This window comes from Helianthus annuus, chromosome 11 (assembly GCF_002127325.2).
Source record: "Helianthus annuus cultivar XRQ/B chromosome 11, HanXRQr2.0-SUNRISE, whole genome shotgun sequence".
NCBI lineage: Eukaryota > Viridiplantae > Streptophyta > Magnoliopsida > Asterales > Asteraceae > Helianthus > Helianthus annuus.
The window spans coordinates 43717431-43732984 of NC_035443.2; the positions used below are offsets into that span (position 1 = coordinate 43717431).

Here is a 15554-nt window from a genome sequence, read left to right on the forward strand (position 1 = left end):
ATACTCGACTCTTCCGTTCGGGCAATCTTCGGGAATTCAAGGAGATGGGTATGATGAAGGATTTGAGGATTTTGAGGGTTTTGATGAAGACGGGTATGCTTACGGGGGTGATGGAGATCAAGGGGAATTCGGTTATATGCAAGGCCAAATGCAAGTGATGCCAAATGTAGGTGGAGTGCAACAACAACAATTCATACCTCAACATGTGAGGCCGAGGCCACAAGGGCCACAAATGCAACGTCCCATACCATTGCAACAAGTTCGTCCACCGAATGTTCAACAACAATTCCAAAGGCCAATTCAAAACCCACCCATGCCACAACAACAATTTCAACAACCAAATGTACCACAAGGGCATATACCAAGACCAATGGGAGTTCGTCCAAGGGGTAGGTTTGGGGTACCAACGAGGCATCTTAGAGAAAATGCGAGGGGTATTGAAGCGCATTTTAGGCCGGTGATTACTCACAATCCTTCACCGGTGGTTATTCCTCATAACAACCAAGGGAGAACTTTTGAAGTAAGAACAAATTCTTTACAAAGTTTGCCGAAATACAAGGGGCTAGCAACGGAGGAGCCTTATTTCCATTTGGAGGCCTATGACTCAATTTGCAATACTCTTGGGAGTCAAGGTTTTTCGGCCGATGATATCAAGTTGGTATTATTTCAATTTTCTTTGGAGGACAAGGCAAAGAAGTGGTTCTACACTTTGCCTTCGGCATCTATTTATACTTGGGCGGAAATGTAACAAATTTTCCTAGACGAGTTTTATACCGCCCAAAAGACCAATGATGCTAGGAAGGGGTTAAGGAGTTTCCAACAACAACAAGGCGAAATGTTCCATGAAGCCTTCGAGCGCTTTAATATGATGATCAAAAATTGTCCTCATCATGGGATTGAACTTTGGGAGTTGATGAATGCCTTCCACGAGGGGTTAAGTGCCGAAGATGCTCGTGATTTGATGTCCATTACAAATGGGTCATTTGGCACGAATTACGAGAATGACGATTGGGAGTTCTTGGAACAAATGGCCATCACTTCAAAGAGGAAAGCTCAAGCATCGAGGAGAGCACGACCGGCCGTTACCCGAACACAAGTGCATACGGTCGATGATGGTAATGTTCAAACCTCTAACCAAATTTATGATGTTTGTGCTATTTGCAATGAAATAGGTCATGCGACTGAAAATTGCCAAGGAATGGTGGAAGGGCAATATGAAGAAGTTCATGCGGTACAAGGTCAAGGATGGGGTGGTAGGAACTACAACATGAATTCCAACACTTACCACCCCGGGTTGAGGAACCACCTAAATTTCTGATATGGGAACCCTTCAAATCAAGCTAACTCGAATTTCCAAGGAAACCAAGGATTTCAAAGGCAATATCAAACGGGTCAAAGCTCTTCTGGTGGAAACAAAGTAATAGAGATGTTGAAGGCGATGCAAGTTGAAATGCAACGAATGAATCAACGTGATGAGGTTCGGATGCAAAAGGACGAGGCCCGTGATAAAGCGATTCAAACTTTGACCACCCAAATGGGTCAACTTGTAAGTGAAGTGGCGATATTGAAGAAAGCAAAAGGCCAGTTACCAAGTGACACGGTGATAAATCCCAAAAACATTAAAAGTGTTAATATCAATGTGGTAAGCACCGTTCCTGGTACTAAATTTAATAAAACATTGCTAACTTCTTCATATCAAGTGAATGCAGGTTTGGAAAAAGATGCCGAAATCGAGAATGATAAAGAGTATGGAGCGCCAATCGTGCCTATCTGAGTGGGGAAACTAAAAATTCCTCATGCATTGTTGGATTATGGGGCAAGCATGAGTGTGTTACCGAGTGAGCTATATGACATGTACGATTTCGGTCCGCTTGAAGATGTAGACACCATTGTGAGCTTGGCAGATGAGAGTTGGAGGCGTCCACGGGGAATAGTTAAGAGTGTTATGATTCGTTTGGGAGAATTCGAATACCCGGTGGATTTTCTAGTTCTAGACTATGCTTCTACCAAAATGGCAGCACAACAAAGGGTAATCTTAGGTAGACCGTTTCTATACACAGCAAATGCTCAAATTAATTGTAGAGATGGGATTATTACCATGACCGAAAAGAAGCGTAAGTTGTCCTTTGATGTTCAAACTAAAGTGATTAGTTATGAATCCATTGAGGGGAAGGGTGGTGAGTCTAGTGATTGTATAAAAAAGGTGTTCCAAAGAATGAGAAGAAATCACCCACCGGATCGTGAAGAAAAGCATATGGGTTCAAGCAAGAGCGTATTTGATTACCCACTGAGTCAAAACAAGATGGATGCATTTTGCTCAATGGCACAAGGAAGTGATGGAGATGGTAGGAGCCGATTCTTTGAGCCACCATAAATAGGGGTGGCACGGTCTGGCTGAAGACTCGAAACTTAGCGCTGCTCGGGAGGCAACCCGGGGTTTTATATTGATTTTGCTGTTTTTATCTTTCTATGTTTTAGGGCCATGGCGACATTCAAGTGTGGGGAAGATGTACGGATATTTGTGTGAAGGTGGTGATAGGAAGTCGGATTGTCTACAACATCGGTTGTGTCAAACTTCACCAGGTCAATGTACTCTTTCCTTAGTCTTGTTATGTTCTTTAGCCTTGAAATTTTGGTAGTTAGTTGTTTGCTTTTGTTTATGGTTGGGAGGTTTGGGGGTGTATTAGTTTGATGTTATGTTTTGGGGTTGGGCTAGTTGGTGGTGTGTTTAAAAAAAATAATAATAATACAAAAAGAAATTTAGGGTTTGAGAGTATAAGCAATTGTTGATGTTCTTGGTTAAAGCGATCTTTTCCTCAAAACCATACATTGGGACAATGTATCCCAAGTGTGGGGATGGGGGAAATTTTTGAGAAATTTAAAAATTTTTTGTAAACCCAAGCGAAAATTGTCAAAAATTTGAAAACTTGATATGGTTCCACTTGACACACTGACACCCATTCCTAGTCTTTTCTTGGTGAGGATGTGAGCCACACATGATTGTTATTGATATTTCATTGTTTGAGTGGCGGTGTGTGTAGTGTGTTAATAGAACTTGTGTGTGAATACTTGTTAAATCCTAGAGTTAGCATGCTTTTGGAAATGATAGGGGACTTTTAGGAAGCCTCGTCTAGATGTGTGAGAGTGCGGGATTGGTGGGTTGGACCTCATACATTACATATATGAGCTTGGTATTGTGAGGGGTGGGGGTTTGGTCTTTAGAAAGCCATGTTTGAGCCTTATACCATTCGGTTGTGACCCAAACCTACTTCTTACAAAAACTTTACCTATTGAGACGACCCGGTTTAGAAATTTAGTTTGTGATTGTTGATATTCTTGTATATATTGTTGAGTTCTATATTAAAAAAAAAGAAAAAAAAGAAAAAAAAAGAAAAGAAAAGAAAAAATATGAGAAAAGTGCAAAAAGAAAGAGTTAGTTGCGATAGTAGTTGAAAATGTTGATGAAGTTGTGTATATAGTTGATGTTTGCTTTGTTTAGTAGTAGAAATAAAAACCGGGTCAAATCAATTAGCTCCTTCATGTGTATTCCACCATTCCCTACCTTTGCATTTAGCCCCGTTACAATCCGTAAGTCCCTTTGATTCATAAGCATGCTAGATATTTGTTAAGAGGAAACTTGATTCTTATACAAGCTTATTGTCGCACACACACACACACATATTGAGTGATTTAGCATAACATGCTAATTTATCTTGTCACCGAGAGTTCTTGTGAGGGGTGTGTCTCGTGGAATGATTGAAAGTTAGTAAAAGGACGACACTTTAGCTTGGTTTACATGATTGATTGCGTGAGGATTGAAAATAGTTTGTGAATGAGTTGCTTGGGACAAGCAACGGGTAAGTGTGGGGATGTGACGGGTGGTCTGTAGGACAACCCTTAAAAGGTCTAAATGTATGCACATTCCATGCTTTATTCAGTTAATTGCTTGAACTTGGTAACCACTCTATGTTTGATGGTGCAGGTGTTAGAATGCTCAAAGTGCGGGTTTTAGGAAGCATGAATGAATATGAGAAGCTGGGGAATCAAAGATTTGAAGGAAACAAGTTGTAATGAAGAAATAAGGGAAATCACATCACTCAGCGCCGTAACCTACGGCTATATGCCGTAGGCTACGGCACTCTTAAAAGAACAAAAGTCCCCACCGTAAAACAGGAGCCCCCAGCCGTAAGGCTTCACTGCTCGCCGTAACCTACGGCAGGTGGCCGTAGGTTACGGCTCTATGTTGACTCGTATGATCATGCTGACCGCCGTAACCTATGGTGGAGGGCCGTAGGTTACGGCACCGACCTTACCTTTGGTGTAACTTCCGCATTTAATGGCCATTTTATGGAGAATTAAGGTGTCTAATCATGTTGTCTTCGGTTACAACCTGCTAGAACGAGTTGGGAAGTATAATAGAGGCACTTGGGAGTGAAGAACATTATCTTGGAACTATCTTATCATCTATCTTTCATCTAGTTTTGTTGGTGATCTTGTTGAACAACATTACCTTCTTTTTTTTATGCATTATGACGTCACTTCAAGCCATGTTTGGCTAAACATTCTATGATTATCTTGGGTTGAAGGTTGTGTAAGACTTGTGCTTTTATTTTATATTTCTAGAATAACAACTCCTTTCTCTTTGAATTGTTTGTTATGCTGCATGATTGATTGTTAGTAAAGTATTGATTTTTATGCTAAACTAATTAGAAACCATACGTTCTTGGTGTCGTTGGCAATCGAGATATCATGGGTATAGTTAGGCTTGGGTAAGGGTTAATTGATCATCGGGTAACAACCTCACGTTCTAGGAATCTGAGTACTAAGTTCCCTTTCATCACTGCAATTGGTCATACACGAACTATGTTTATGTAGTTCTTTCTAGTTGAATGTTAGCACAAAAGTCGAAGCAAACCGGAAACTCAAGATAGTCATTTGTCTCGAAAATTGTTTACAAAAATCAATTCTCAATTTTGCAATTTATTTGGTCAAAATTTAGTCTAAAACCAATTCACGCATATAAACTCTTGAATTTTATCTTTCTTGCAATTAGTCTAATTTAGTTAATCTAGATAAATTCTCAAATAGCACATATTCCACAAACTCCTTGTGTTCGATACCCACTTACCGCTATCTACTTAGTAGTAATTGGATTAAATTTGATTGTGACCACGACATCACGTCATTGGGTATAAATCCAAAGGTTCTGGTTCTCGGAAACGCCTGAAATCTAAACAAGAGATAGCAATCGACAAAAAGAAATCAAAGTCGAAAACCGGGGCCAAAGAAAGGCAGTGTCAGAACTGCAAAGGCTATGGACACTACGCATCGACATGCAAACAGGCCGTAATTAAAAGAAGATCGACAAGGTCTTCGAGAGCCAGTGAAGAGTAGTTTGGCGTTTTGTATTTTTCATTCTTACAGAACACACACAGATGGTCTTCGAGAGCCATTGTAGAGTAGTTTGGCGTTTTGTATATTTCAATCCTATAGAACACAGACAGATCTCAGTTTGGCGTTTTACATCATTTTTATACATCATTTTTTTGCATCTTTTTTTTTTCTACCTATTTGTTCATAACATGCTACTTCGAAGTTACATAACAAACAATATAAGATTGAACAAGGAAATCAAACACCAAAAAAAAAAAAAAAAAAAACAATAACGCCACTAAATAAAACTACCATAAACTTCTAATTTTGGTCGTGCTAAATTCAATAATGTTTTGTTGAACGAGATAGATAACATTGTTAATCCTCAGTCAAGAAAGATGTGTAACAATGTTATCCATCCCGTTTAGCTAAACTTTATTGAGAACAAAAACCGAATCCCCATGAAATGGCGTTTTTGAAGTTTTGTGGTTTTTGTTTGTTTTGGCGTTTATATTGAGGATCTTGCTCATTACATAGAGCGAAAGTTTATTGAGAAAATAGTGTATATCAAAGAAATATGGATTCGAATCTTTTATATTTTGGTTTTTTTGGCGTTTATTATATGAATGGTATAGAGGAAAATATAGGTTTTTGGGGTTTTGGTGTGCATTATAGTAGTTGTGAGAGTTTGTTTTTATAGGAAGTTTTTGGCGCGTATTTTAGGCGCGATTTTTATTACAGTAAATGCTAGTAATTAAGTTCCGTCATTTCAGTACTGTTTGTTCAGCTTTATCGGTTAAAAACAAAGTTTGGCGTTTTATATCTATGGCGTTATATTATGATGAAGTGTGCTATGTGTGTTAAGGCGGGATTTTAATAGCGTGAGTTTGGCATTTTATGTTAAGTCAAAAGACACTTTTACCCTTAATGAAGCGCACCAGATTAATAAAAGTGATTTTATTTACGAAAATGCCACTGCGTTATCTAGTCCATAGATTGTTTTGATCTGACGATCCATAAGCGTTCTCACCGTTCTCACACTTTTGGGCGTTTTCTCTAAATCCTGACCCTATATATATATATACATATATATATATATATATATATATTGTACAATAGGGCTTATCGTACGATACGTATGCGATCATCACAGCCGTACGATCTGGTGCGAATTCAATCTTCAACATGCGATTTTGTCCATCTACACACCCAATGCTATTTTTCACATTCCCCATGCAAGCCATTTCATTTGCATGGATTTCACATGCGATTTCATTTGCATGGGATTTCAAAACATGCGATTTCAAAGCCATTGATTTTGTCCATCTACACAACGAATGCCATTTTTCACATTCCCCATGCAAGCCATTTCATTTGCATGGATTTCACATGCCATTTCATTTGCATGGGATTTCAAAACATGCGATTTCATTGCATTTTCAAGCCATGCGATTTCATTTGCCTTTTAATAACATGAGAAGATTGAAATCACACCAGATCGTACGGCTGGGATGATCGCCTACGTATCGTACGATAAGCCCTATTGTATGTTACACTTTATATATATATATATATATATATATATATATATATATATATATAGGGGTGCAAACGAGTCGAGTCGAGCCCGAGCTCGACCAGGCTCGAGCACGAGCTCGTTTAACATATGAAAGCTCGAGCTCGAGCTCGGCCCGACGGTAAATTTTCAAGCTCGAGCTCAGCTCGGGCTCGACTCGTTTAGTATTTAATAATTAATTTATATTAATTATAATTATTATTATACATATAATTAAGTTATTTTTTTATATTTATATAAATGATAATTATTATTATATAAATATATGTTTAATATATTAATAAAAAATATATAAACAGAAAGCTCGTTTAGGCTCGCGAGCCGGCTCGAGATCGATAAGCGAAGCTCGGGCTCGTTTACTAAACGAGCTTGTTTTTAGGCTCGGGCTTGAGCTCGAGCTCGTTTAAGCTCGGCTCGTTCGAGCTTTTTTTCGAGCCGAGCTCGAGTAGCTCGGCTCGTTTGCACCCCTATATATATATATATGTAACATCCGTCAAATCGGATTCCCAAAATCCCACCCATTTTGAAAATTTGTATTCGAGTCATTAGTAAACTGGATCCTACGTAAATAAAGAAAATAATGGGATTTTTTTATTCAATTTTATTTAATATTGTATTTAATTAAGTTACAATAGTTTAGGGTCCATAATAATCAAACCAAACTACATGGTTTATTTTTGTAAGTTGACTTAAACATAAGGGTATAGATTGAAAATTTTCAACTTATTGAAAATCACTTTTGATCGTTTTCCCACTGTCATGTTGCCATTTCTTTGTGATTGAATATTTCCATTTTGACATAATTCAAGAACTTGCAAATGATCATGAGCCTATGCAACCACAGTCGATCACGGCCAAGAAACAAGTCTCAACAGTTGGCATGTTTCCTTTCTTCTTTTTTGCCGCAAGTCAACCATAACGAAGAGCAGCCATAACCTTCCTTTTTCATTTGATTTCCTGATTTGTCGTGATTGAAACTAGATTACACGGTTTCCGTTTCTTACCACCAGTCATGAAGATAGACTTGTTTGTAACACATTTACAATATTCCAATCAATCATCAGCTCTTTTTCCAAATTTACTAGACGTGTCGCATGCTATATAAACGATATGGTTACACAACCTCAACGTCAGAAATCATCTCGACACTCACTCATTCCTCACACATCTCTTACATCACTGTCTCACTTTACGTCTACACGTTGCCGAAGTCGGAAGAACTAGCCAGAGATCCACTCGCGTCGATTTCGGGTTATAGTACACTTGCACGCCACCGGATTTATATATTCTGTCGGAGCATTTGGGACTCGCCGGAGTTCATCGGAGTTCACGTTGGAGGATAACCATTACGTTCGTTCTCTTGGACGTTCTCAAATCTTTACTCGTGCGCTTTTACAAGAAATCGCAACGCAACCAATGTGAGTATACATGACCCATTTTCCATTTTAACACTTTTGGGCACAATATGTATTCTATATCAATCACATTATTCACTTCAAACAGCTTTATGCACACACTATCCAAATTGTACGTGATACATTTGATTCATGTTATACATGTTATGCTATTGTAAACTCTCATGACTATGTGTTCATTAACTTTGCAAGCCTCCCCTAACAATGGTAGCGCTATAGGTTGAGAAACGCCCCTCTCGTTATTCTCGCGGGTATTGGTAGGTTAATCTATGTTAAAACCTCCCGTTATACTTTTGGGATTGGCACTTTAATTGCGTTAAACTTTGGTTTGGACACATAGAGTAACATCGTTTCGAGTATATATTGTTAATGTGTAATCATGTTATTCACGTTGGATATGAGCAACTTCAACTTTTCTTTATTATACTATATATCAAACTTGTATACTCGCCAACATACTTTGTTGATTTTATTTTAATACATATTGCAGGTTGATTTTTTCAAGATTCAAGAAACAAGCTAGGATAGCTTTAGATACCCATTTTAGCAATTAAACAATGTTTGAATTGATGTTACTATTTGAGACATTGTATTACCTTCTTAGTTTTAATAAAATGATTTAAATTATATAGTGAAGAGTTCAAATGAGAAGAAATTACACATTAAAAATAAAAAGAATAAAGGATACAAGGGTAATTTGAACAAATCATTTAATGAGTCTATTATTTATTTTTGCAATTCAAACTAATGAACTCTAATTATTTAATGAGTCTATCTTATAAAATAGTTGTGCATCTTATACAATAAAAACAATCATGCACATGAACTTACATATTCAACGTTTCCTACACTATTAAAACAATGTTTTTTTTTTATTTTTATTTTTTTAATGAGGTAGTGGTGAAGTGGTTGGGGAAAGACTTTGTATTCCTTGTGACCCAGGTTCGACTCTCACTCTCCCCATTATTTTCTGCGGCATCCAGGTGAAGGGCGAATACGGGTGGCACTGGTTCGTCTTGGATGGGAGGCGAAGTTTTACCGATTTGGGCTCGGATTGACGGGATGGAGGGGTTACCGGAGTTTGGTTTTCCGGTGACTTGTAGAGATGAAATTAGAACTTAGAAAGAATTGATGTTGGGGCTAATTGAAAAAGAATCAAGGGTCGTGCATTTATACCAAATTCAAGCGATTAACTGATAAGGATGATTATTTGAATTTTTCTTGATTTGGTTCAATCGGTTTAAGCAAATTCATCAGATTTAAACGGGATAATGCGAGTTTTAAATTTAGTTTGGTTGGAGATAACATTATCACAAAACAAAACGGATTTGTATTACATAAATTGGAATTCCGGTTTCGCCGGAATTCTTTTGTTTTCGCCGGAAGGGATGACGGGCGAGAGCCGCTAAAAATCCCCACTACACCAGCGTGGACCCGGTTAAGACAACATAGTCTGGGTATGTGGTGGATGAGGGCTCGTCGATGAGACGGGTGTGAACACTCATCATCATATGAAGTTCACCTTTCAAAAAAAAAAGGTTTTTGAGAGTTGCCAAAACAAGTCCATGCGGTTTTAACAAATTTTAAAAAAATATATTTAGGCTTAGACTATGGGGTATGGGGCGTGGGTTGGAGAGAAACGCCCAAGTCACCACCCCGTGTGGGCTTGGGTTTGGGCGTGGCCCCTTGGGCGGGAGTTTAAGGCCGGGCGTTGGGCGGGGCTATCAACGTGACATGGCGGGATGTGATTGGCCAAGATAACTAGCCGTTTGGGCTAGCCGTTGGCCAATGGCTATGTGTAAAAAATTGATTTTTTTCACTATAAAAACTCATATTTCTATTCATTTTTTTACCACAACAAATCCACCTCTTCTATAATCATCTCTATCTTTTTTTTTAAATACTCATCCAACCACAATATGAAAAATGAATCCTCATAATCGTGGTTTTGACCCGAACAACCCGTGGGCATTACAAGAAAATCCTAGCCCACCACCCAATCGTCGAATTGCTCCCTTTGTAATTGTTAGTGCATTTATATCTATCGCCTCCGTCAATCAAGTCTGTAGCAAGTGCATTTATGTCTATCGCCTTCATCAATCAAGTCCGTAGCAAGAAACTAAAGAAAATGTGATTTTATTGTAATATCTTGTTAGTAAAGGCAAGGTGGCATTATTGTAAATAAGGAGAACCTCCTTATATCCTTTGCCTATAAATAGAACCCTTAGGGTTTGCTTTAGAAACTTTTGCTCATTTGGAGACTTGGAGAGCTCTAGTGTTAGATAGAGAAGCTAGAGAGAGAAAGTGTTCTAGGTGATTCACGTGACTTTGTACTTTTCAGATTATCAATAGAATCACAGATTATATTACGTCTTGTGTGTCGCACGTTACACGAATCGGTTCGCAATCGTTTCGGAGTTGAAAACCGGTCCTACAAGTGGTATCAGAGCAGGAGCTCGATTGCACAAATCTATCACACAGATTCGTACTGGATTTCATCAGATTCAGATCCAAATTTTATCCAGATTTGTCAACTTTCATCATTTTTCTATCTTCTACACTTTTTGTCCGAAAATTACAAAATTAACATGGCTTTTACGGTTAAAATCGACTGATTTTTGGATATTATGTGCGAAAATCATTGATCTATAAGCCTAGCAAAATTTCAGATCAAAACTCTAAGTAATTTGTGAGAAATCAAGATTTTTTCTGTCCGATTTGGTTAAACATGTTCACTGTTGTTCTTGAGGATGTTCACCTATCGGATGGCAATCCGATCGGATGACCACCCGATCCGTTGTACATTAGTTTGTTAAAACTCATTAGTGTCAAGTCTCGGATTGCGACCCGATCGGATCACTACCCGATCCATTGTGTGTCATTAAAAAAAGTTTGACTTTGTTGACCCATGACATGCAGTCGTAGGTACACGCAAATTTAATCCCAATAACACTAATTAGCTAGCGGTAAGTGGGTATCAAACTCAGGGAGTATGTGGAAAATGTGTTTATGTTATAGCTTTGTGATTTAACTACAATTACCTAAAATGCATAAATTAAAATTCAAGAGTTGATTGTTTTGGTTTTAATAACTAAGATTAACTAATTAAATTGCAAATCAAAGACCGTAGTTTGTAAACAGATTAGGAACAAGCGACCATCCTAAATTTCCAGTTTGCTTTTGACAATTGTGTTTAAATTCACTAGAAAGAATCACATAGACATGATTCATGTATAATTGTTTGTCGTGATAAAAGGGAACTAAGTACTCAGATTATGACAATGCGAGGTTGTTACCCGATAACCAATTGACTAATATCTAACCCTAATCCCTCCCGTGATATCTCGATTGTCAACGACACCAAGAACGTACGGTTTAGAATATGATTATAACATCAATCAACAATTTACAAACAAACATCCACACACCATAATAAACAAACAAACATTGCAAGTCTATTATTCTAGAAATACGAATCCAAACACAAAAGTCTTAGACAAACCTTCAATTCAGGATGATCACCATAAGTTTAGCCATACATAGCTTGGTGAATCATCATAGCAACAAGTTCATTGTTCATACGGATCGAAAACACCAACAAATTTTTTAGAAAATGTTTACAACCAAGCACAGATCACCAAAATCGCCCCTAGCAAGCTCCCAAACCGTCCAATGATGAGAATAGGTGAAAAGACACCATCAAAACGACTTAATGATGGCAGTTACATTTTTCCGCAGCTTCCACCGTAAATTACGGTATCACCGTAATTTACGGTGACACTCAAGTTGTTACGGTAGTTCACTCCTGAGATACGGTGGGATTTTGTGACATTTCAGGGCCACCATAAATTACGGTGGCCACCGTAATTTACGGTGGACCCCTGAAACATGTGCCTTGTTTCTTCTTTTGTTCCGCACACGACCCGTTCAACTTCAAACCTTCCAAAGCTGCATTTTTCTCCACTTTAAGCCGCCAAACCGCACCTGAGACATAAGCAACAGTAATTATCTAATTCAAGATAATTACTCACTTAAATGAGGGATAACTTGTCTTTTTAACATCATAAAGGGTTGTCCAATGGACCACCCGTCACATCCCCACACTTAACCGTTGCTTGTCCCAAGCAACTCATTAAATCAATTTCTCAACAAGTGATCAATTGAAACCAAGCAAAAACATGCAATCTTTTTACTAGCCCCTTTTTAACACCCAACTAATGTACCCCTCTGGCCCTCTCTATATCTCTCCTCTCGGTGACAAGTAAATACTAGCAAAGATATGCTAGACACACCAAAGGCAAACGGGTGATTTCACAACTATATGCTTGTACCTAAATCGGTCCTCCGCCTAAACAAATGCCAAAACATGAATGCAAATCAAAGGGACTTCAAGGTAGAAACGTGGCTAGGTGTATGGGTAGGAAATGGAACATATATGAAGTAGCGAATAACTTTACCCGGTCTTTTATTACACAATAAAACAAATAAACACCAAACTTAAACTTCTATATACAAGACAACTCAACATCAATTTTTTTTCTTTTTCATTGCTTTTTCGTTTTTTTCTTTTTTCTTTTATAAACAATAAGCAAACATTCAACATAACATCATAACATATCTACGCACTACTAAAACACTACTAACACTATAAGACCGGTTAAGTTGGGTAAAATTTTTAGGAAACTAGCTAAGGGGTAACGAATGATAGGCTTTAGGCACAAAATTGGGCAACTAAATGTGCAAACCCCCGCCCCTCTCACTACCAAGCTCATATATATAATTAATGAGGTCCAACCCCCCAAATCCCACACTCGCACACACTAAGACGAGGCTACCTAAATGCCCTTATCCTTTCTACATTCATGTTCAACTAAGGCCTCGAACCGTATTCAAGCACAAGTTCTAATGCACCGCCACCCGTTGCCACTCTCATAAAAGATAAACATTATTTATATACAAGGTGGCTTCAACTCTCACCAAGAAAGAAAAGGGTATCAAAGGGTTGCCGGTGCATCATTTGGGGTTAATCTAGGGCATTCAAAATTTCACAATGTTTTGCTTGACTCAAAATTTTCAAAATCTTCAAAAATTCCCCCCATCCCCACACTTGGGATACATTAACCCCAATGTATGGTTTTAGGAGGCTTTGATCACTAAACCTCTCTCAACATCAACAATCGCTTACATACTCAAACCCCAAATTTCTTTTTGGATTTTTCATTTTATAATTTTTTTACATTTTTCTTCTTTTTAACACTAACACACCACCGACTAGCACCAACCCAAACAGATCATAACAACTAACACCACCCAACCACCCAACCTTAAACAAAACAAACTAACAAATATGCACAAAATATACAAAGGAGGAACACAGCGTGACTAATAATAGCGCGGTCCTGGCGGCCCAAAAATGGAAGACATCATGTCGTTCCATTCTCCAAATGCAAATGAGCCGCTACTACTCCCTCCTTGTTGTTGTTGAGCTCCTTCTTGCTGCCTCGGGTCGATCCATTGTGAGTGGTGAAGCTGTGGAGTCGGATACGACACACTACCATCATAAGGTGGTAGAGAGGCATAATCCACATGTTGTGGATCCACAACCACTGGCCGCCCGGCATGCCAGTCTGCATGCAATCTTCTCTCTTGATCGTCGTGGTACCGATTATTCATTTCCACTTCTTGGGAATACGCAAAGGTGCGATTCCACGCCTCACTACGATCAAAGCTTTGTTTCAAGGACCGCTTTATGCTTGCACTCATCATTGTATTTTGATCATATAACGTCCGCTACGGACCCGACCAAGTTTCAAAAACGGAAGCCGGAGGACGTTGATTTGCTATCACCTCTTGCATGGTACCTTCATAAGCCCACCCGGGCACATAAGAACGCTCCGTATAGTCGTAGAAAGCGCCACCATAACCTCCACCCGGGCCCCCTTGCCCCAAATTCACGTTCACATGTTCACCACCATGCGGCGCATCCGCATAATCATCGTCACCACTTGGGATTTCTGCATCACTCTCGGGTTCATCTTCTTCACCCGGTAACAAATCTATAGCACCGCCTTTAACGCTCTCCATCTCTGCCCCTCCGACCTAAGCTTGTGGTACCGCTCCGACTGCGTATAATTCCAACCAATCCCCATCTTGTCTAGAGTAAAAGGCTGATGTCTTTTTGTTGCTTCATTAACCCCGTGATGATTCGGCAATATGGAACTATATCTCTTCCATACTTGTTTCGGCAGATCCATAGGTGGTTCATGATCAGATAACGGATTGGGAAGCGCGGGCCCCCAGTAAGTAGTGAATAGAGGACTGGTACTTCCAGGAATCTTACTTGCTCTTTGTCCCCCCTTCGCGGTATGACATTCAAAAGGCAAATTGCCAACAACAACTTTGCTTCGATTTTTAAATTCTTCCGATACAAAACCCCATGATAAGTACCGGGTAAAAATAGCGTCGCTAACATGTCGTTCCAACGGGGGTGCTTCTCCGGTTTCACCAAAAGGTCATCAAGAGTGGGAATCATATAATCATGGGCTGGAAGACTATCATATTTCCCGAGCTTCTTCAACGTGTCAAAAGACATCTCCACTGGAATCCCGTGCACTTCACCAACTAACTTCATTTGTGATGGCCTTTCATATGTGTTAACCTTGAGAGTTGCCATCCATTCTTGAATCTCGGTTATGAACAAATTGCTTTTATCTTTGTCAAAACATTTAAGTGCCGACTCCCAACCTAGAGCACGGAACTTGTCAAATACACCGAACTGTTGAAATTCAACTTCCCGAACTTCCCTTTCACATATAAAGGCCGCTGCCTTATTCTTCAGCTTATTCATACGGTCATGATATAACGTTGGCTGCCAATGCTCCGGATGTTCATCCAAAGGACCCGAGTCCCATGTCGGCTTTTCAGCCGGGTCCAACTCCATTTCTTCCTCACTTCCACTCTCACTTTCATCAACTCGACCTATGTATTGTCTCTTCCTTGGTTGTTGTTCCGGTTGTTTACCCTTTCCCTTCGAAGACGAAGATGAACTAGCTCCGGTCTTTTCTTTTGTTCGTGCCATTTCCTACACACATTAGAGCAAACAACACAACCAAACGAAACAAAGTTAGACTCGTTTCTCCAAAATATCCCCACACTTACTTGTTACTATGGTTGTAGATGTTAGTGAACCA

The 15554-nt window shown here is 39.1% G+C and overlaps 1 non-coding gene across 1 annotated transcript; it reads right to left on the reverse strand.

Moving 5' to 3' along the window:
• Window positions 1-791: 791 nt before the first annotated feature.
• Window positions 792-897, reverse strand: LOC118484473. The gene has a single exon (XR_004873584.1). It is a non-coding gene; the product is annotated as a small nucleolar RNA R71 (small nucleolar RNA).
• Window positions 898-15554: the final 14657 nt, after the last annotated feature.